Consider the following 23,982-nt stretch of genomic DNA (forward strand, 5'->3'; position numbering starts at 1 on the left):
CAGAGGAAGAGGAGCAGAGCAGCCCCAGAGAGAGAGAGAGGAGAAAGGAAGAAAGACCCAGAGGGGGTGAAAGAAAAGGACTCTGAGAACCCACATAAAATCACCGGGTGAAGAGTTGGCAACTGGGTACCGGATCCCAAACTGGTGGGGGCTAAAGCACACCCTAGCCAGAGACCGGAGGCCGTGGGCAGGATCTGCCACGGCCACCCACCACATCCACCCTGAAGGCAAACCACGTGAAGGGTCAGGGAACCCAAGGCCAAGGGTCTCCCAACAGAAGGCCCGAGGGAGCTGGACCTAGGTGGATCCCTGGTGGGGACGGCCAGAAGACAGGACAGGAAGGAGGACTCAGGGTCACGCTCCGGACTTGCTTGGGGGTTGGCTGAATCCAGGACCTGGTGGATGCAGCACGGCTCGGGTGGTCACTTGAAGCTGGAGTGACCGGAACATCAGCAGTAAGTAAATACCCTAAACTGCACAACCCGACTCTGTCTTTAATTACCATCTATGCTGCACCACCACAACCCCCATCCTCTGCACCTGACCCCCTGAGGCTATACCCCACCCGTTGGGGGTTATACTATCAAAAGCTGCACCAACACCATCAGCCTCAGCGGACCCTGCTGCAGCGGCGGCCGTAGTGACCGCAATACAACGGGTGGCGTAGTCGACATAAAGAACTTTATAACATCTGTAGGACTGCCACATACTCTGAGCTTGACACCCTGGGCACGGACCGGGTCATAGCCACTCGGAGACTACAACCCCCATCTGATCCGGCTCCGGGTATTCCCCTAAAGAATATGGCCCAGGGGGCGCGTCAGTTACCTTAGATAGCTTCCCAGTAGATATGGGGTCACAGGGATCTATAACATATAGTGCAATAGGTTATTGGAAATGAATATTGCGCTGAGTTGATAATATAGGGACACCGTCCTGTTAGGATTCTACCTTGTAGTGGATGCCTGACTTGGTCCTGCCTCAGGTGCGGTCTCCTTATGGCATTCCCTGGTATGCTAGGCCAGGCGGTGGTGATATAGTGGAATAAAGCGGCGCTCCCGCGCCTTGCTGTAGCTGTCAGTGGTGGCAGTGTGCAGAGGCTGCGCTTTTACATGACGCACAGCGGCGCCGGACCGGAAGTACGTCACCGGTGGGGGCGTGTCACCTGATGTGACGTTCCGCAGGAGCCATGCTGTGTGCAGCGCTGAGTAAGGACGCAGCCCGCATAGATTCCTCTCCCCTCTGGCCATTTATCTCGAAAAAATCATGACCCCTCTGGTCAAAAGAACACGAGCCTTTATACTAGACACTAGTGAGTTCTTAAATGCTATCAAAAATCTGCCAGCTATCCCACATGATAGCCTGCTGGCCACTATACCTCCATCACTCACAGCAAGAGTCTAGAAGCTTCATCTCACCTACTCACACAATCCAATTTACCTCCCAATTCAATACAATTTTGTCTCGAACTATTATCCCTAGTCCTCCATGAAAACTTTTTTATGTTCAGGGACGAATTCTTTGTGCAACAACAGGGGACTGCGATAGGCTCTAATGTAGCGCCAGCTTACGCTAACGCCTACATGCACAAATTTGAAGAGGACTATGTCTACTCTAATAAGCTCTTCATCAACCATTGTACCAGCTACCATCGCTATATAGACGACATTTTTCTAATCTGGCAAGGGCCAATCGATACACTTACTTCCTTTGTCTCCACACTTAACTCCATCAGGCGAGAACTACAGTTCACACTGAACTACGACTCAAAATAAATTTCCTTCTTGGATACACTAGTCATCCATGAGCATGATGGCACCTTTACTACAGACCTCTTCTCAAAACCCACTGACTGTAACAGTCTATTACACTACTCAAGCTGCCACTCAAAATCCACTAAAAATAGCCTTCCCCGTTCCCAATTTCATAGGGTCAAGAGTATTGTCTCAAATCCCAACCTGATCCCTCAATGTCTAGATGAAATGTCACAGAAGTTTCGGGAAAGGAACTACCCCAGCCAAATCCTTGTTAGCAAGAGATCAGGAACACTGGAACCGACCACAACTAATCCCCCTACTCTTAGAGTTGAACGGGTGCCCTTTGTTCATACTTATCATCCGCTTATATCTAAGGTTCACACTACTATAAGGAAACATTGGCCCCTCCTGACTAGGGCGTACCCTGAGATACCTGCCTTCACAGCCCCGGCTTTAATGTGCACCAGGAGAGCGCAGAATATTAAAGACAAAATTATCAGAGCTGACTTAGGGGACTCACGTGTCACCTCATCCCAACGTCTACTCAGTGCCCGGAAACATGGCACTTTCCCCTGCCTGGGTTGTGCCGCCTGTTCTAACATTATTAAATCAGATACCATCACGCACCCCAGAACTAGCAAGAGCTATACCATTAAGGGATTTTTTACATGTGACTCGAACTTTGTTATTTATGTAGTGATTAGTGAAATGTCCATGTGGCCTCCTCCATGTAGGAGAAATGACACAACATATCAGGGACCGCATAGCGAGTCATAAATCCACCATTAGATGTGGCAAAAATTGGTTACCACTACCAGATCATTTTTCCAAAGCCAACCATACTGTGTCACAGCTCCGCTTTCAGGTGATTGAACATGTACCCAGACCCAGAAGGGGCAAAATCACGTGAAACTACTCAGACAATGTGAATCATACTGGATTTACACCTTGCAGACCCTGTCCTCCAATGGTCTGAATAGAGAAATAGACTGGGTTCACTAACCTATTTATTCCTTTTTACAGACACACTGACTTCAGTCTACCCTCTTGGTGAGTGCCTGCACCCTTACATTTACACTAACTATGCCATACCCCTTTATCACCCTGACCCCACTTATCAGCACCATACTCCAAACCTCCCCTTTCCCACATAGTGCCCCTCTATCAATTGTGCCTATTTCCCATGGCCAGTTACATGGTTTATGCACCTTGCGCAAGGACACAGTCCTGTTCCCCTGTTCATGCGCCCTGTTGGTCTCCCTAGTAACCCCTCTATGCGAGCTGCGTCCATAGTCAGCGCTGCACACAGCATGGCGCCGGCGGATCGTCACATCGGGTGACACGCCCCCACCGGTGACGTATTTCCGGTCCGGTGCCGCTGTGCCTCATGTAAAAGCGCAGCCTCTGCACACTGCCACCACTGACGGCTACAGCAAGGTGCGGGAGCGCCGCTTTATTCCACTATATCACCACCGCCTGGCCTACCATGCCAGGGAACGCCATAAGGAGACCGCACCTGAGGCAGGACCAAGTCAGGCATCCACTACAAGGTAGAATCCTAACAGGACGGTGTCCCTATATTATCAACTCAGCGCAATATTCATTTCCAATAACCTATTGCACTATATGTTATAGATCCCTGTGACCCCATATCTACTGGGAACCTATCTAAGGTAACCACCCTGCATATATGATAAAAAAAACTCCTGGCTATACCAATGTACCCTGCATATACACTGCTCAAAAAAATAAAGTGAACACTGAAATAACCCCTCCTAGATCTGAATGACTGAAATATTCTCATTGAATACTTTGTTCTGTACAAAGGTGAATGTGCTGACAACAAAATCACACAAAAATCATCAATGGAAATCACATTTATTAACCAATGGAGGCCTGGATTTGGAGTCACCCCCAAAATTAAAGTGGAAAAACCCACTACAGGCTGATCCAACTGTGATGTAATGTCCTTAAAACAAGTCACAATGAGGCTGAGTATTGTGTGTGGCCTCCACGTGCCTGTATGACCTCCCTACAACGCCTGGGCATGCTCCTGATGAGGCTGAGTATTGTGTGTGGCCTCCACGTGCCTGTATGACCTCCCTACAACGCCTGGGCATGCTCCTGATGAGGCTGAGTATTGTGTGTGGCCTCCACGTGCCTGTATGACCTCCCTACAACGCCTGGGCATGCTCCTGATGAGGCTGAGTATTGTGTGTGGCCTCCACGTGCCTGTATGACCTCCCTACAACGCCTGGGCATGCTCCTGATGAGGCTGAGTATTGTGTGTGGCCTCCACGTGCCTGTATGACCTCCCTACAATGCCTGGGCATGCTCCTGATGAGGCTGAGTATTGTGTGTGGCCTCCACGTGCCTGTATAACCTCCCTACAACGCCTGGGCATGCTCCTGATGAGGCTGAGTATTGTGTGTGGCCTCCACGTGCCTGTATGACCTCCCTACAATGCCTGGGCATGCTCCTGATGAGGCTGAGTATTGTGTGTGGCCTCCACGTGCCTGTATGACCTCCCTACAACGCCTGGGCATGCTCCTGATGAGGCTGAGTATTGTGTGTGGCCTCCATGTGCCTGTATGACCTCCCTACAATGCCTGGGCATGCTCCTGATGAGGCTGAGTATTGTGTGTGGCCTCCACGTGCCTGTATGACCTCCCTACAACGCCTGGGCATGCTCCTGATGAGGCTGAGTATTGTGTGTGGCCTCCACGTGCCTGTATGACCCCCCTACAACGCCTGGGCATACTCCTGGTGAGGCCGAGTATTGTGTGTGGCCTCCACGTGCCTGTATGACCTCCCTACAATGCCTGGGCATGCTCCTGATGAGGCTGAGTATTGTGTGCGGCCTCCACGTGCCTGTATGACCTCCCTACAACGCCTGGGCATGCTCCTGATGAGGCTGAGTATTGTGTGTGGCCTCCACGTGCCTGTATGACCCCCCTACAACGCCTGGGCATACTCCTGGTGAGGCCGAGTATTGTGTGTGGCCTCCACGTGCCTGTATGACCTCCCTACAATGCCTGGGCATGCTCCTGATGAGGCTGAGTATTGTGTGTGGCCTCCACGTGCCTGTATGACCTCCCTACAACGCCTGGGCATGCTCCTGATGAGGCTGAGTATTGTGTGTGGCCTCCACGTGCCTGTATGACCTCCCTACAATGCCTGGGCATGCTCCTGATGAGGCTGAGTATTGTGTGTGGCCTCCACGTGCCTGTATGACCTCCCTACAACGCCTGGGCATGCTCCTGATGAGGCTGAGTATTGTGTGTGGCCTCCATGTGCCTGTATGACCTCCCTACAATGCCTGGGCATGCTCCTGATGAGGCTGAGTATTGTGTGCGGCCTCCACGTGCCTGTATGACCTCCCTACAACGCCTGGGCATGCTCCTGATGAGGCTGAGTATTGTGTGTGGCCTCCACGTGCCTGTATGACCCCCCTACAACGCCTGGGCATACTCCTGGTGAGGCCGAGTATTGTGTGTGGCCTCCACGTGCCTGTATGACCTCCCTACAATGCCTGGGCATGCTCCTGATGAGGCTGAGTATTGTGTGCGGCCTCCACGTGCCTGTATGACCTCCCTACAACGCCTGGGCATGCTCCTGATGAGGCTGAGTATTGTGTGTGGCCTCCACGTGCCTGTATGACCCCCCTACAACGCCTGGGCATACTCCTGGTGAGGCCGAGTATTGTGTGTGGCCTCCACGTGCCTGTATGACCTCCCTACAATGCCTGGGCATGCTCCTGATGAGGCTGAGGATTGTGTGTCGCCTCCACGTGCCTGTAGGACCTCCCTACAACGCCTGGGCATGCTCCTGATGAGGTTGCGGATGGTCTCCTGTGGGATCTCCTCCCAGACCTGGACTAAAGCATCAGCCAACTCCTGGACCGTCTGTGGTGCAACGTGACGTTGGTGGATGGAGCGAGACATGATGTCCCAGATGTGCTCAATTGGATTCAGGTCTGGGGAACGGGCGGGCCAGTCCATAGCTTCAATGCCTTCATCTTGCAGGAACTGCTGACACACTCCAGCCACATGAGGTCTGGCATTGTCCTGCATTAGGAGGAACCCAGGGCCAACCGCACCAGCATATGGTCTCACAAGGGGTCTGAGGATCTCATCTCGGTACCTAATGGCAGTCAGGCTACCTCTGGCGAGCACATGGAGGGCTGTGTGGCCCTCCAAAGAAATGCCACCCCACACCATTACTGACCCACTGCCAAACCGGTCATGCTGAAGGATGTTGCAGACAGCAGATTGCTCTCCACGGCGTCTCCAGACTCTGTCACGTCTGTCACATGTGCTCAGTGTGAACCTGCTTTCATCTGTGAAGAGCACAGGGCGCCAGTGGCGACTTTGCCAATCCTGGTGTTCTGTGGCAAATGCCAAGCGTCCTGCACGGTGTTGGGCTGTGAGCACAACCCCCATCTGTGGACGTCGGGCCCTCATACCACCCTCATGGAGTCGGTTTCTAACCGTTTGTGCAAATGTAACACAAGTACTTTAGATGCAGTGACACAGAAACACAGAGCAGCCAGTACAGGGTTAAATAACAAGGGGGATTTACTGTAACAGGGTCCATCTCCACGCAGGGAGTAACAGGGAATATATGGGGACAACAAGGAAAGTAACAGGTAATATGCTATAACAGACAATCCACAGTTGGGCTAGATGTAGCAGAGTCGACACTGTTGTAATCAGCAGTTTTTTCACTTAGCTGACTCTTGCTCCTCACAAGGCAGTTGCCGGCTGATGCCGGTGTTGCTTTCTTCCAGCTTCCCCGCCTAAACAATACTCCATCTTTTGGCGGCAGCAGGAGGTTTCCGGTTTGACCCTCTGAGCCCCTAGTCCATAACAGTGCACCTCACTTTCTCAGCTCCAGGGATCCTGCGCCTCTTCTCCCTCTAGTCGGGCTTGACTCCCACTGTCCACTGCCGCTTCTCCCATGCAAAAACTCCTTTTCCACCCTCTTCCTAAACACGAGCTCAGCTCCCCGGTCACCTGACCCCTGAACACTCTCCCTGGACACACCCCCAGCTTCCCTGTCACCTGACTCCTGTCTCGCAGTCTGTCTTCCCCGTGCAACAAGAGGCACGGCCCTGGCAGTTCTGGATCCCTTGTTTTGAATGTACTTATACCCCGGTCTTCCCCCTTAAACTCCCGCTCTCCTTTAACCCGCCATTCCACGGGCGAGAGTTCCTTCACAAAACGTTCACATTCTTGGACTTCCTGGACAATACGTTGCCATATAAATTGATCTTGTTTGTAACGGTGAGGAGGCACTACTGCTGTTGTCCGTTCTGACCGGCGTAACTCAGTTTGACCGATGGGGGGTGCTGGGTCACTTGGATTCTCAATCTCCGCCTGCCCGGTGGCTTCAACCGATGGTGTTCCCTCGCCGCCTGCACTGGGGACTGCAGGTAATCGAGTGCTGGGGCTCGGAGGTAGATTCAACAATTCTTCTTCAACCACATCATGGCTTGGGGCAACTGTGACAGGACCCTCTCTAGAAACAGGTGATTCTTCTTCATCCTCGTCAACTTTAGACAGACAGGGCCACAGCATGCTATGATGAACCACTCTGGTAGGGTCTCCTTCAGCCACCTCAGGTTGAACTTCATACACAGGTCCTTCAGCACCAAACCTGCGCTTCACTTGGTGCGGGGTCTGTTCCCACCGCCTACTCAATTTGCCCCGGGGCCTTCTGTCTCGAACCAACACCCGCTCCCCAGGTCTCAGAGCTGTCCCTCGAAGAGGCAATGTCTCATGATGTTTGAGCTCCCGAAACTTTTGTTGTACCAACCGTCGGAGGGTCTGCAGTCGATGTCAGTGTTCTCGGACCCAGGAAGACATCCCCGTCCGTGGGTAGTCCTCCTCGGGGTCCAGCTCTAACTCGGTAATCTCTCACCCCTTTCGCCCGAACAGTAAGGTATAAGGAGTGAACCCCGTCGTACTATTCACTCGGTTGTTGTAGACCCACACCAGCTCGGCTACAAACTCAGGCCATCGCACCTTCCGATCTTTCTCCAATGTGCGGAGCATTTGGATCAGTGTCCGATTAAAGCGTTCACAGGCCGCATTTCCTTGAGGGTGATAAGTAGTCCGTGACTTCTCAATCCTGTACAACCGGTGCAGCTCTTCCATCACCCGGCCCTGAAAGCAGGCGCCTTGATCAGAATGGATCCTCTTTGGGCAGCCGTACACCCAAATGAAGTCTCGGCAGATGGCCTGTGCAGCTGATTCGGTGGTCTGATCTCTGGTCGGGGTCACCACCGCAAAATTTGTGACGTGGTCTGTCATTACCAGGCAATGTTCATACCCGGGATACGCCGGTCCAACAGTCAAATAGTCGATCATCAGCACCTCCCAGAGGGCAGAAGTCACAATGGTTTGTATGGGGACCTGCTGCTCCGGGGGCTTAACCAGCTCACAGCTCCGGCATCTTCGACAAGTGTCTTCTATTGTTGCTCGCAGTCGGGGGTGATACGCCAGCCTCTGCAACCAATGAAATGTCTTCTCTGGTCCGAAGTGAGCCCCTCGTTCATGAGCCTCCTTAGCCACTACTGACGCGCCCAGGGGATGGAGACGACTCGGCGCCCGGGCCTTCTTGTTGGTTTTGGGGATGCCGCGGTGGCCGGCTCCGGGGCCGTACCCTGGGGTCACTCTTAAAAGCAAGGAATTGGGGAAAAGGTGTATGGGATAGGGAAAGTTCGTGACGCCACCCGTGGTGTCTGGTGAGAATCATCAGCGCTGCTACAGTCCTCTGAGGCCGGTGGTCAAGCAGCTTAGTTGGTGCAGCTCCCCACAGGTGGAGTGGGGCCTCAGGGCAGCGTAGGAGAAGGGATGCAGGACAGAGGGGACCCGGCCGGGTCAGAGGAAGAATAGGCACACTCACAACAGTTCACTTCAGTACCTTTACTGGTGGTGTTTCAGGCACGATCCAGGGCACTGTAGGGTGAAGGGTGCATATCGGGACTCTCAACAGTGAGCGGGGGTGGGGCCTCCTATTTCTAGCCTTTTCCTGATAAGTTTATGACCTGCCTGGAGCTAGGCCTAACTTGGTCTCTGTCTTGCACCCGCTGACCTGGTGGTAGGGCCTTATGTTGGAGATCACACTCCCCGGTCTCTTGGGCCTCAGTGACTCCTGACCCTGGTATGACAGTCAGCTTTTGGTGTTCCTGGGATATGTAGTTCGCCAGGGGTTCCGGTTGTTTTCTGCTGGTCCTAGAGATCCTTGCAGACACGGACCCGGTGTCCGGTATATGGTTTTGGGGTGAGCTGACTAAGCTCCTCTGCCCCCTATGTAGCTCGCTTACTCCACTTGCCTTCGGCCGCGCTCGGGGCCCTCACTAGGCTTCACACTGGCAGTAGGCCTCGCTAACCTGAGCAAAATGAGTCTGGGCTGGACTCACAACCTCTCTGGCTGCAGCAGACTTTAGACTGCTCACTCCAGGCTGGAGATTCAGACTGACTCTCTCCCAGACTGAACTGCCTAGCTCCACCTTCCCTATTTATATCCCTATCCGGGCTCCCTCTGGTGGTCTGAGGTGGAAGGTGGAGGTGTGTGTATGCTATGAGGGCCTCTTGTGGAGGAATCCATCCATGCACCCCTCTAGGATCTGTGGCATCAATGCGCAGCAGGGCGCCACATTCCCCCCTAGCAAAGCTCAGTACTCCCGGACTGAAGTACTTTTTATAACAACAATAACAATAACTCTTCCCTTTATGGGAGGTACTTTGCTTAAACGTTACATATAAAACATTATAAATAATAAATAGATATGTACAATTTGATAAGCAACCCCAGAATTCAAGTCTCTTCCGGTGAGGTCCCCAACAGGGTGTCCATCTCACAGGTTAAAGTGCTTGGTAGCTTGAGGGACCTGTCCAAAGCAAACCCTCCACATAGGCCCTGGGGTGGCTGCAGGGCATGGTGATCCTGAGTTGGACCTCCGTTAGTGCCACACCAGACAAGTTTTTCTTCTGAGGTCACCTAAAGGGGCACTCCAGGGAGTGCAATTATTTACAGCAAACAGTTTTTGGGCTGCACATAGTCCTCAGCCACAAAGTTCTTTATGTACCCTTACGGGTAACTAGAGATAACAAGGGAAGTGTCCATATCACTTAAATTGTCCATGGCAAGCATAACACAGAGTAATAAATACATACATGAAAATACACAATATAATACCCCAGGGGCAACTATCTACACTGTTAGCGTTTCCTTCTTTATTCGTCTTGCACCGGCTGACCTGGTGGTAGGGCCTTCTGTTGGAGATCACACTCCCCGGTCTCTTGGGCCTCAGTGACTCCTGACCCTGGTATGACAGCCAGCTTTTGGTGTTCCTGGGACATGTAGTTCGCCAGGGGTTCCGGTTGTTTTCTGCTGGTCCTAGAGATCCTTGCAGACACGGACCCAGTGTGCGGTATATGGTTTTGGGGTGAGCTGACTAAGCTCCTCTGCCCCCTATGTAGCTTGCTTACTCCACTTGCCTTCGGCCGCTCTCGGGGCCCTCACTAGGCTTCACACTGGCAGTAGGCCTCGCTACTCTTCACCGCTCTTATGGCGTCGGCACGCCTTAGGCTCACTAACCTGAGCTCAATGAGTCTGGGCTGGACTCACAACCTCTCTGGCTGCAGCAGACTTTAGACTGCTCACTCCAGGCTGGAGATTCAGACTGACTCTCTCCCAGACTGAACTGCCTAGCTCCACCTTCCCTATTTATATCCCTATCCAGGCTCCCTCTGGTGGTCTGAGGTGGAAGGTGGAGGTGTGTGTATGCTATGAGGGCCTCTTGTGGAGGAATCCTTCCATGCACCCCTCTAGGATCTGTGGCACAAATGCGCAGCAGGGCGCCACACTACTCCGACCAGCTTCTCTAGGATCACCACTTGCCAGGTGGTCCCAAACTCTCGCAGTAGCTGTACCCGTCGGTACAGCAGCCCGTCTCGCAAACACAGTCTCTCCCATTGTCCCAGCATTTTCAGCGCTCTCGGGGACAGGGTACTCCTCTCCTCTCGACTGGGGACCTGCCTCAAAGCCACCCATTGACATAATTGAGCAACTTCTCTGTCAGTCTGTTGAAGTCGGACCCAGTCATCTCTTGGCCACCCTAGTACTTGTTCTTCCGACGTCTCTCCGATCTGTCCCTGTGCCGCAACAAGCGGTTCCACAAAACTTTGGAAGATAGGGATCTCATCTGCCTCCAAATCTTCATCGCGGTCATGATCAGGCCGTTCATATGTCACTCTGGAGAGGGCGTTGGCGTGAGTATTCTCTTCCTTAGACCGGTAGGCGATTTTATACCAGTACCTGGCCATGCGGGCCACCCACCCCCGCTCCAGGGCCCCCAACTTTGCATTCTCCAGGTGAGCCAACGGGTTGTTATCTGTTCTCACCAGTACTTCGGACCCGGACAAATACTCTGCAAACTTCTCGGTCATTGCCCAAACCAGAGCCAGCAACTCTAATTTGAAAGAGCTATAATTATCTGGGTTCCTCTCGGAGTCGTGAAGGGAGCGGCTGGCGTACGCAATCACGTGCTCTTTCTCCTCCTGTACTTGGGATAACACGGCTCCCAGACCATGTAGGCTCCCATCAGTGTGGAATATGAATGGTTGGCAGAAATCTGCATAGGCAAGTATTGGGGCCTCGGTCAGGGCCATTTTTAGGGCACGGAAGGCCTCTTCCTGGCTGCTTCCCCACCGAATCGCCTGATTCTTGGAGCCCGCCGGCACTCCCTTAAGTAGCTCCAGCAATGGGTTGGCTATGCGGGTGAAGTTCTTTACGAATCTTCGGTAGTACCCGGCAAGTCCCAGGAAGGCCCGAACGTCCTTCACTGTCTTCGGGGTAGGCCACTCTTGTACGGCGGCCACCTTTTCCCGGGTGGGCCTGACTCCTTCACCGGACACAGTATGACCGAGATATTCGATCTGTTTGCGGAACAGGTGGCACTTCTTGGCCTTCACCTTTAGACCATGACTCTGTAGGCTACTCAGTACTTGCTCCAGTCGCTGGAGGTGCTCCTCGAAGGTGGCGGCATAGACAATTATGTCTTCAAGATAAATCAGTGTCGCCTCGAAGTTCAAATTGCCCAGGCACCTCTCCATCAGACGCTGGAATGTCCCAGGGGTGTTAGTCAGGCCGAAGGGCATCCACTTGAACTCGAACAGTCCCATGAGTAATTGTTAGAACCTTGCTGTTAGGTTTTTTTTCCTTTGCTGGTCACATGACCTTGTTGGCCTATTTAATCCTGCTCCGCCCTTCTGGCTTTGCTGGACTTCATTGTATAACTACTTTCTAGCTAGCCTGTGCTCTGTATCTAGCTCTGTTAGTTTGCTTGGTCTACGGACCTCTATGTTTGTTCGTCTGTCTGCTACTATTTCTGTTAGGAGGTATTACAGTTATTAATGGACAATTCGCTTTTTGCTAAGCTGGAGAAATGTGAGTTCGCTGTACAGAGAATTAGTTTTTTGGGCTACATTATCTCCAGCAAAGGTTTTGAGATGGATCCGGTTAAGGTTCAGGCTGTGCAGGAATGGCCTAGGCCTATTGGTTTGAAATCGATACAGAGGTTTTTGGGTTTCGCCAATTACTATAGAAAGTTCATAAAAATTTTTTCTAGTATTGTCAAACCTCTGACTGATCTCACCAGGAAAGGTGCTGATGCGGTTCAGTGGTCTCCTGAGGCCATTGAAGCTTTTGTGTATCTCAAGGAGAGGTTCACCTCTGCTCCCATCCTTATGCAGCCTGATGTTACTAGGCCGTTTTTGGTTGAGGTTGATGCTTCCTCTGTGGGGGTTGGCGCAGTATTGTCTCAGGATAACGGGGATGGATTACATCCCTGTGCCTTTTTTTCAAAAAAATTTTCGGAGACTGAATTGAATTACGATATTGGTAATCGGGAATTATTGGCTATTAAACTCGCATTTGAACACTGGCGCCACTTCTTGGAAGGTGCGGAATTTCCCGTTCAGGTTCTTACGGATCATAAAAATCTGATATATCTTGATGCTGCCAAGCGCCTGAATGCCCGTCAGGCTAGGTGGGCACTGTTTTTCTCGCGGTTTAATTTCTCCGTTACTTACATCCCTGGTACTAAGAATGTTAAGGCGGATGCCTTGTCTCGCAGTTTTTCTCCCATAGTCGGTGCTGAGAAAGAGGAAAACATTTTACAAGAAGGTGTTGTGATAGCTGCTTTAGACTCCGTTTTGGAAGATGAGATTCTTAAAGCTCAGGAGAATGCCCCATCTAACACTCCTCATGGGAGGTTGTTTGTGCCTGAGACCTTTAGGAGAGATTTGTTTGTTGAGTGTCACGAATCTCGGTTGGCAGGTCATCCCGGAATCTCTGAGACCAAGAGACTGGTGGGTCGCAGTTTTTGGTGGCCTGGATGGCAGAAGGAAGTCATTAAGTGGGTGCGCCAATGTACTATATGTGCTAGATCTAAGTCCTCACATACTCCTGCTGCGGGGTTGCTTTGTCCTTTGGAGGTCCCCAGTGCTCCTTGGACACATTTGGCTATGGACTTTATAACTGACCTTCCCCCCTCTGAGGGTTTTACTGTCATCTGGGTGGTCGTGGACCGTTTTAGCAAGATGTGTCACTTGGTTCCCTTCGTCAAACTGCCCTGCGCTAAAACTCTCGCTAAGGCCTTTGTCAAGGAAATTGTCAGACTTCATGGCGTTCCTACTGACATTGTTTCTGATAGGGGTCCTCAGTTCGTGGCTCGTTTTTGGCGTGCCTTTTGTGACAGGTTGGGAATTCATTTGTCGTTTTCGTCCGGATATCATCCTGAATCTAATGGCCAGACAGAAAGGAAAAACCAGGATGTTGAGCAGTTCTTGCGTTGTTTTGTGGCAGACAATCAAGAGGGGTGGTCTGAGTTTCTGCCACTTGCCGAATTTGCTCTGAACAATCATACATCTTCTTCTGCTGGTTGTTCGCCTTTTTTTTGTTGTTCTGGGAGACATCCGTCGTTTGGGTCGTTCTCCAAGTTGGGATCTGCCGTGCCTTAGGAGGAGAATTTTTCCGGTGATTTGGAAAGAGTTTGGACGGATGTGCGTGGTAATCTTCAGGAGGCCAACAGAAAATCTAAAGACTACTTTGATAGGAAACGACAGGAGGTTTTGTTCGCTGTTGGTGACATGGTTTGGTTGTCCTCTAGGAATCTGCGGTTGAGGATTCCTTCTAAGAAATTGGGTCCCAAGTTTGTAGGGCCCTTTAAGGTGCTTCAGGTTGTCAACCAATCTGCTGTTAGGTTGGAGGTTCCTACCTCCTGGAGAATTAATCCGGTCTTTCATGTCTCTCTGTTAAAAAAAGCTGTTGTGTCGGATGGTGACGCCTCTGCCTCTGTTCCTCCGGTGGTGGAGGACGGGGAATATGAAATTTCTCGCATCCTTGACTCTAGACGGTATAGAGGTAGTTTGCAGTATCTTGTGGCCTGGAAAGGTTTCGGACCCGAGGATAACTCTTGGGTGAGGTCAGATGATGTTTCCGCGTCCAGACTTATCAGAGCGTTTCACAGGAGATTTCCTGATAAGCCTGGTCCTAGGGGATCCGGAGGATCCTCTTAGAAGGGGGGGTACTGTTAGAACCTTGCTGTTAGGTTTTTTTTCCTTTGCTGGTCACATGACCTTGTTGGCCTATTTAGTCCTGCTCCGCCCTTCTGGCTTTGCTGGACTTCATTGTATATCTACTTTCTAGCTAGCCTGTGCTCTGTATCTAACTCTGTTAGTTTGCTTGGTCTACGGACCTCTATGTTCTATCTATTTTGTTTGTTCGTCTGTCTGCTACTATTTCTGTTAGGAGGTGTCCCATATTCCTCCCAGTCCTTAGTACTTGTAGGGATTCCCTCCCCACATCTATAGGTCTTCGTACAGACTAGATTAGGACTTTAGCAGGTCTGATCGCAGGATCAGGTTCCCTGTTACATCGTAGGGATTCAGCTGAGTCTCATAGTAGGGACAGATCTCCTCTCTTTCCTTAGCTTTGGTAGCAGAACATAACAGTAATATGAACGCCGTCTTCGCACGTTCATGTTCGGCCACGGGCACCTGCCAGTACCCGCTGGCCAGATCCAAGGAGGAGAAGTATCTTGCCTTCCCTAAGGCCGACAGGGACGCTTCGATTCGGGGTAGTGGGTAAGAGTCTCGTACTGTACAGGCATTCAGTTGTCTATAGTCCACACAGAAACGCAGGGTCCCATCTTTCTTCCGGACCAGGACAATCGGGGCTGTCCACAGACTCTGACTCTCCCGTATCACACCATTTTGTAACATATGGGCTAGTATCTCCTTAACCTCTTTATACATCTGGGGAGGTATCTGCCGGTATCTATCCCACATTGGGGAAGCGCTCCCCGTTGGAATCTCGTGGGTAATGGCTTTGGTGCAACCAAAATCATCCTCATGGCGAGCAAAGACTTCCTGGTACCGCTCCAGCACCTCCTCAACCTGCTGCACCTGTTGAGGTGTAAGTCCCGTCAATTCAGCCCGCATTCGTTCTAGGATTCTTCGTCCACCCTTCGCACCAGCACAGTGGGATTCCGGCTACACGGTGACCGCCAGACTCCAGGGGTCTCCTCGTACAGCGGACAGCTGTACCGCATTAGGTCGCACCAACTTCTCTGGCATTCCCAGAATCTGGGCTATTTCCGCCCTGGGAGGGAGTGTGAGATCACCTACGCCCAGATTAACGCACCGCACTATAACATTGCCACCCTGGACGGTGGCCAATGTCCGAGCCACCAAGAGTCCGGGGGTTAATTTGTCCATTTATGTTGGTACTTCGACCCCCTCAAGAGGTGTGCAGGCCCGTGCGGGTAACGTGAGTACAGTTTGTCCTGGCAGTAAGGTGAGTGCCATAGCTGCTGGTACTATTACTTTCCCCAGGACCTTCCCTTCACTCAACGTCTCCTGAGCCTGGGCGGCTTGGATTAATCGTTGAAAAACCCTCCTTTGGGTGGTTTGTGGGTCCCACCGGTCTAGAGGAATCTCCTTCCGCTCACTAACCAGGATTTGCCCGATCTCTTTTAGCACATTCATTCCGAGGGTCACCGGGGGTCCACTTCCGGTTCCCCCTGCGACCAAGACAACCCTTTTTTTCCCACATCTTTTCCCCACGCTCAGATCTTCATCCACACCACCCCTGCGACCGGGATGGGTAATTGATTAGCTGCCGCAAGTCTAATTACTGGTCCCCATTCAGGCCGCGCTATCTCTGGAAATAGCTGTTGAAAGTAGGCTTCTGTCATCGTAGTCACCTGGGATCCCCTGTCAATCAGACAGTGAACTTCCCGACCGCTCATTTCGGCCCAGACAGTCGGGCTGGTGGAAACCAGGTCCTTGGGACTTACTCTTTTTCTTTCCCCTTCCTCAGGCTCTGGGTTGAGTCCACCAAACACGGAGCCCGCTAGTTTAACGGCTGTCGCGACAGGGCCCGCCCTCGGCTAGCACAGCCCCTGGCGTAATGTCCTGCGCCTCCACACTTCCAGCAGGTCATGTCTCTGTCTGTGTAGGGCTGCCTCACTTCTCTATGGAACTCTCGTGCAGGGGGGGTCCTGAATTCAATTCTTTCCCTAACTGGGGCTATCGATCTTGGTATCTCTGGGGTCGGGGCAGGGGTCTTCTTGAGACTGGACCATTCACCCCTCATCTCCTGTATCTCCTTTCGTATCTCTCGAGCCCATTCCGGTTCAGCTGCAGGCGGGGTGGGTACCTCATTACTCCGGACCATCCCTGCCAGGGCCGTCACCCCCATCTCCTGCTCTCTCACACGTGCCTCCGCCCCCACTTCTAGAAAAGTCATACGTGGGTTGGCGCGCAGGTGCTCCCGCAAGGCCTGCTTCAGCTGCACATCCCTGAAGCCTGCCACAAATTGGTCCCTTAAGATCACGTCAGGGGGGCCCATTCCTAAATTCCCCATGTCGTCTTTTCTAGTGATATAGGCATGCACCCTCTGTAAGGCATTAACATACTGCGTCACAGTCTCCCCCTCCTGCTGCACTTGGTGAAACAGCCGTATCGTCAGCTCTCCTACATTGGTGGGATCCCCATGCATCTCTTCCAATATCCGCACCACTTTTTCTACAGTATCCCGGTCATGGGGAGTGCGGTACATCACGGATTGTCGGGCCTCGCCCTCCAGGGCCAGTAAGGCTATTTCGGCTTGCATAGCTGGGGTCATCAGATGCATATGTGTCACCCAGGCCTGGATGCCACTAGTGTAATAAAGCTGTGTCTGAGAGCAAGGGAGAGGTTCTCTGGTCAGGGGAACATTAGCATGCAATGCCTCCTGTCTCAGGCCAGTAGGGGGAGCAGGCTGCCCCTATAAAAGCTGGTACTGGGGACAGGGTTAGGGAGAACTGGAAAGCCTGTCTCAGCTTTGAGACGTGTCCCAGAGTGGAGCAGGGACAGAAAGTTGATTGCACCTAAGAGGAAGTGTGGCAGCAGGAGGAAAGCCACAAGCCAGAGACAAGAGGCGAAGAGAGCCTGTCTTGGCAGAAAGAGGACTTAATCTACCAGACTTTGGTGTCTGAGGCTGGAAGGATTCCACATCCCCCAGCAGAGAACCAGTCCGCAAGGGACTGTACATTCCTTGGCCTAAGAAGCCTGGAGGCCCTGCCACAACCGAAGGGACCAGTAAAGCCGTACAAGGCTGGGAGCAGAAAGGAACCCACGTCGCAGGCCATACAGGCGAGAAAGCACGGAAAGCTCGGAAACGTGGGCTGTTACCCTATCAGGAGGAGATAGCCAGAAGGAGCGTAGAAAGCACGGTAGGCCTACACCCTCACCCTGACCAGGGCCAATTTCCCCGTTGCTCTCAGACATCCAGGTACCCTCCTAGCTGGGACTGTTTATGGGTCAGTTTACCTGTTGTAGTAAAGACCCTGGAGTGCAACTTGTTGTCTGTGTGCTCCTTGCTCCTCCAGCACTATCAGCACTGGGATTCTCACTACCATCACTCCCACCATTCACTATACTGCCCTGGGGCCGCACTCTTCCCGTGGGGAGTCACACTACCATAGCTGCACACCTCATCAGCCCCAGCGGTCTGCATGCAGCGGCGGTTCCTAATAACCGCAATCCACGGGTGGCGTAGTCGGACATAATCAATATAACGGACTACCACTGGCCTGACCACCCTGAGCCACGGAACCGGGTTGCCACTACTACTCCCATCGTTCCCTATTGCCCGGATCCGAGTGCCCCACGGCCCAGGGGGCGAGTCAGCTTTGGCGTAGTCGGCAGGATTTCGTGCCCGCAACCACCGGGTACTGCGTGCCTGAAAAAGACTTTCGTAACTTACCTGTGGCAAAGTTTCCCGCCGTCCGGAGTCGTTTCCCGCCATCCGGAGCCGATTCCCGCCATCAGACGCCATCTTGGACCGTTTCCCACCGTCTTCTGCCGTCTTCCCGCCATCTGCAGCTGTTTCCCGCCATCGGACGCCATCTCCAGGACGCCGCGCGGGAAGAAGAGGGGCGTGGACGTCAAAACCTCGCGAGATCCGAAGCTCCGCCCCACGCACCTACGCTGCGCAAGGTCCTGGAAGGGAGAGAGAGCGACGCTGACGTCATCAGGACGCGACGCCAGGTCCTCGTCCATAGCAGCAGCAGCGGAGCCGCAGCCTACAGAAGAGGATCGTCGGAAGGTAGGCCACGGTCCACTAGGGGGGTAGAAAGATGTCGGACACAGAGGCGCCCACTACCACCAATGCAGCTGCAGCAGCGGTGATGCCCTTTTCCTTGCCCTACATCCCTGGAGCGGCCTGGCTGCCCAAATACTCAGGGGAGCCCCATGCCCTAACTGACTTCAAGGAAAGACTGTATAGTTTGTTCCAAGTTTACCCCCTGACAGAGGAACAGAAGGTCAGCATATTGACAGGGCAGTTAACTGGCGCAGCCCAAAGGGAGGTAAAATCATGGCCCATTGAGGAGAAAGGGACTGTGAAGGGTATTCTGGCCCGGCTGCGGGGTACCTTTGATACACGTACCTCCGCTGAAATTAAAATGAGGTTCTATGGATGTAAGCAGCGGGCACAGGACAGCATCAGAGACTATGCCCTAAATCTGCAGGAAGCCTTGAGGGCTATTCAACAAACTGACCCTGGCAGTGTGCAGGAAACCGATAAGCTGCTAACAGAACAATTCATAGAGGGTCTGCTGTCCAGCGCCCACAGGGCCCAGCTGCGCCTCATGTTCTTCCAGAACCCCGACCTGACCTTTGCCCAATTTAAGGACAGGGCCATAAGGGTGCTCCGTGAATCTGCAACCAGTGGCGCTATAAACCCCCGGCGCCCTGCTATCACCTACCACCAGGAGGCGGCGCCCTCCTCTATGGACTCCGTGGAGGCTGATGCACAGGCCCTGAACCAAGCCCCGTCGAAAGGCCTGCACCACCAAGTCCAGGAGCTGACCAGGAGCGTCGCGGCGTTGACCAGGACCGTCCAGGCGTTGCAAGTGGACCCGTCAAGACCCATGAAGCTGACTTCAAGTCCGGAGGATGTCCCGTGGCGTCGACAGAGGAGGATCCCGTCGTTCCGAGGGAGGCCCACAGACCGCTACGCAGAGGATGGACAGCCCATTTGCCGTCGATGCAACCAGCCCGGACACATTTCCAGGTACTGTAATTTAAACGGGTCCAACCTGGGGCAGAGGGCCGACCCCCAGGCATAAGATCACCAGGTCCTTATAATTGGCGTGATAAGTACGTTGGGGGGTGCCCGGTTTTACCCGTGGTGCTGGACGGTATCCCCATGAGCGCCTTGCTGGATACTGGGTCGCAAGTAACCACTATCCCTTATGTACTTTTTAAGCAGTATTGGACTGATGCTGATATAACGCGGTATCCAGACAGTAACTTGAGCATCATCGCCAGTAATGGCTTACCCGTGCCGCAGATGGGGTTCAAGGAGATGACCATTAAAATTGGTAAAGTTGAACTGCCGGCACAGGGAGTGATTATTGTGGACATTGACCGTCATGAAAGTCACCCTAAAATAACTGTGGGTACTAACATAATTGAAAATTGTCTTTCAGAGGTAATTGTAATTCTACAACAGGTGGCGGTGAATGCTAGTTCCAGCCAACAGAGAGTCCTCAACAAGGAGATAAAAGCCCTGATGAGACGGCAGCAGGTAGAACTGTCTGGTGGTGAGATCGGTAGCGTAAGACTCAGTGATCCATTCCCCATTTCCATGCCTCCCAAAAGTGAAATGATGATCTGGTGTCGGACTGCAATCGGGTTGAGAGGTAGAGACTACCAAGCCATGGTAGAACCCGTGTACTCAGACAGCAGGCCCACCATTTTGACAGCCCGGGGGGTGGTTGATGTCCGTCATGGGAGGGTGCCCGTCCGCATCCTCAACATTGGGGAGAGGGAAGTACACTTACCCAGGTACGCTACACTCGCCAAACTGTTTGTCGTCGAACACAAAGCTATCAGGGCCGTGGAACCCTTGCCTCCATCTCCTCAGGCGGAGGGTAATGGCTCCCAGAAACAAAAGGAGGACTGGTGCCAGAAACTCCATGTGGGTGCTGACTTCACTCCCCTGCACCAAAAACAAGGAGTCTACCGGGTGGTACAGGAGTACGAGAGAGTCTTTAGTAAGCACCCGCTAGACTTTGGCAGAGTAAAGGGGATAGAACACCAAATCCCCACAGGGAGCCACCCACCAATAAAAGAGAGGCACAGACCTGTACCCCCTGCACATTATCAGAACGCCAAGGGTATGCTAAGGGAGATGAAAGAAGCTGGGGTCATTAGAGACAGCTGTAGCCCCTGGGCAGCCCCCTTGGTTCTGGTCAAAAAGAAAGACGGCACCATGAGAATGTGCGTGGACTATAGACAAATCAACCGTATCACCCACAAAGACGCATATCCGCTGCCTAGAATAGAAGAGTCTTTAGCCGCACTAAAATCTGCTAACTTCTTTTCTACTTTGGACCTTACTAGCGGGTACTGGCAGGTTCCTGTGGCAGAGGCTGACAAGGAGAAGACCGCCTTCACCACCCCGATGGGACTGAGCGAATTCAACTGTATGCCTTTCGGGCTCTGCAACGCACCAGGGACCTTCCAGCGGCTGATGGAATGCTGTCTAGGGCACCGAAACTTCGAGACGGTCCTCCTTTACCTGGACGACGTGATCGTCTATTCAAAAACCTACGAGGACCACCTAAAGCACCTGGCCGAGGTGTTCGAAGCCCTGGCAGGCTATGGCCTGAAGGTAAAACCATCGAAGTGTCACCTGCTGAAACCAAAGGTCCAGTACCTAGGGCACGTGGTAAGCGCGGAAGGAGTGGCCCCCGACCCTGACAAGGTCACGGCAATCAAGAGCTGGCCAAGCCCCTCGAACATCAAAGAGGTGAGACAGTTTCTCGGGTTGGTAGGCTACTACCGAAGGTTCATCCCCGGGTTCACTAAGATGGCAGCTCCTATGCAGGACCTCCTGATCGGACAGTCCAAGTCCAGAAGTCAAAAGCCACCCTTCAAGTGGGATAAACCGGAAGAGGAGTCCTTCCGCCAGCTAAAGTTGGCCCTCACTGGGGATGAGATCCTGGCCTACCCTGATTATGGCCAGCCTTTCATTCTCCACACAGATGCCAGTAATGTGGGACTGGGAGCCGTACTGTCCCAAAACCAACAGGGCAGAGAACGGGTGATCGCATACGCCAGCCGGAAGCTGAGGCCCACCGAAAGGAACCTGGAGAATTACAGCTCCTTCAAGCTAGAATTCTTGGCGGTGGTGTGGGCCGTGACGGAACGCTTCAAGCATTACCTGGCCTCCGCAAAGTTCACCGTGTACACGGACAACAACCCGTTGACACACCTGGACAATGCAAGACTGGGTGCCCTGGAACAGCGGTGGATGGCCCGTCTCTCCAACTATGACTTCGTGATCAAGTACCGGGCAGGCAAAACCAACGCCAACGCGGACGCCCTATCCAGAATGCCTCACTTACCTGAAGGTGACGAAGACCCAGAAGAGCTGGAGGAGGTAGAACTCCCCGCGTTTCACCGGTATGGAGCCGCTCAACACTCTCACCGCGTGAAGGAGGAGGATCTAACAACCGTGATGATGAATCCCCTACCTCACCACAGCTGGGCCGAGACCCAAGATAGTGACCCTGCAGTCCGCCTGATGAAAGATCTGCTGACCCGGGAAGACGCCCGCCTAGATCCAGATGCCCCAGAGGAAGCCAAGCAGCTATGGAAGGAGAAGAGTAAGCTGTTCCTCTACGAAGGCAAGTTGTGCAGAAGGATTGTCAACCACCGAACCCACGAGCTGACCTGGCAAGTCGTGGTCCCAAGGCGGGATGCAGCTATGGTCCTGGGGGCTTACCACGACAGAGCGGGACACTTCGGTTGGAAGAAACTGGAGTTCCTACTAAGAGGAAGGTTCTTTTGGGTCGGCATGAGAGGAGCTGTAGAAAAATGGTGCAGAGACTGTGGCCCTTGTCACCTGAGGAGGAAGGACCGCACCAGCCAGAAGACACCCTTGAGGCCCATCGTCACCACGCAGCCTCTTGAGCTGGTAGCTCTGGACCACGTCAAATTGGCTCCAAGCCGGTCCGGATACATCTACGCCCTGACAATCGTGGACCACTATTCCCGTTTTCTCGTGGTGGTCCCGGTAAAGGACTTGAGAGCGCAAACAGCGGCCAGAGCCTTCCAGCAATATTTCTGCCGTCCACACGGGTATCCGGAACAGGTCCTGACAGACCAGGGTCCAGCGTTCGAGGCTGAAATCTTCCAGGAGTTCTGCAACCTCTATGGCTGTAAGAAGATTCGTACAACGCCTTACCACCCCCAAACCAACGGGATGTGTGAGAAGATGAACAATATAGTCATTGATCTCCTGAAGACGTTGCCCCTGGAGGAACGCAGCCTGTGGCCAGAAAAACTGCCGGACCTGATAGACCTATACAACAATATCCCGGTGAATGCTACAAACTGCACCCCGGCTTACCTGATGCGAGCTAGACCAGGTAAGCTGCCCGTAGACCTGGAGATGGGAGTCCTAATACCTGAGGACACCTCCCCGGATGCGGACTGGGATACAGAAAGGCAACTGCAGTACAAGAAGGTACAGGAGAGTGTGGAGAAGAGCCTGGCCCAGGTTAGAGAGAAGCAAGAAAGACTCTTCAATCAACACGCCCCTGCTGGTCCCCTAGAACCTGGTGAGCAAGTCCTAAAGCGAAAAAGAAGGCTACATAAGTTGGACGACCAGTGGGAAAGGGAACCCTACACCGTACTGCAGTCTGACCACGACAACCCAAAGGTGTGCGTAATCACCAAGGACGGAGGAGAAACCACTAGTGTCGTCTCCAGAGACCACCTCAAAAGGTGCCCCGAGCAACTCCGTAGTGCAGAAGAGGATCAGAGTGACCTTGAACCCGCAGAGGACAAGGAAGAAATGATCAGCACCGTTCTCGGAGAGTTCCCTCAGTCCTGGACTCGCATAAATGATGCCATAGTGGTACCTGTCCTGCATTTCCTGCAACCGGCAAAGCAACAACCAACACCAGAGCCGGAAGGTGAAGAGGAGCAAGCGGTTCCAGAGGCAGAAGAGCCTGTACCAGCAGCCCAGGAGAGTCAACCCTCTGCTTACAGTGAGCCTGCCATGCCTGCGGTAAGCCAAAGAACCCGCAGACAGCTGCCTGCCCTACCTGTACACCCAGCTGGTAGCTGTACCCCTAACGCTAGTGGGGAAAGCCAGGTTGGTCCACCACCAGACAGTGGGTTAAGGAGGTCAACCAGGAGCACAAAGGGACAGATACCCGCTCGCTGGAGAATATAGAGTGTACTAAGATTGTAAATAATCCTGTTGCCAAATGTTGAATTGTTTGCCAAAGTTACCTGCATGTTTATTAATAGTGTGTTTCAGTTTCTTGCAGCTACCATAAGGACTCAAAGGTTATGGACTTTTTTATAACCGGGACCTGGTATGGACTGCGTTCGGAGCCTAACCAAGGAATGAACTAAGACTGTAAAGGACTTGGGGTAGGACAGACCCCCACCTGGTTAAGGCTCCCCGTTGTTTTGGTGATATGGACACCCGGTCACAGACCACACTGTGACCTTAAGAACTCAATTTGTGCGTCGTCTGTCTATTAATGTTTTATGGTTATGCATATTGTCTTTGTTTATTGTTTAGTCCCGGAGTACTAAATTTCACTAGGGGGGAATGTGTCACCCAGGCCTGGATGCCA

This window comes from Phyllobates terribilis, unplaced genomic scaffold (assembly GCF_046119375.1).
Source record: "Phyllobates terribilis strain yellow unplaced genomic scaffold, ASM4611937v1 Scaffold_9__5_contigs__length_417890890, whole genome shotgun sequence".
Taxonomy (NCBI): domain Eukaryota; kingdom Metazoa; phylum Chordata; class Amphibia; order Anura; family Dendrobatidae; genus Phyllobates; species Phyllobates terribilis.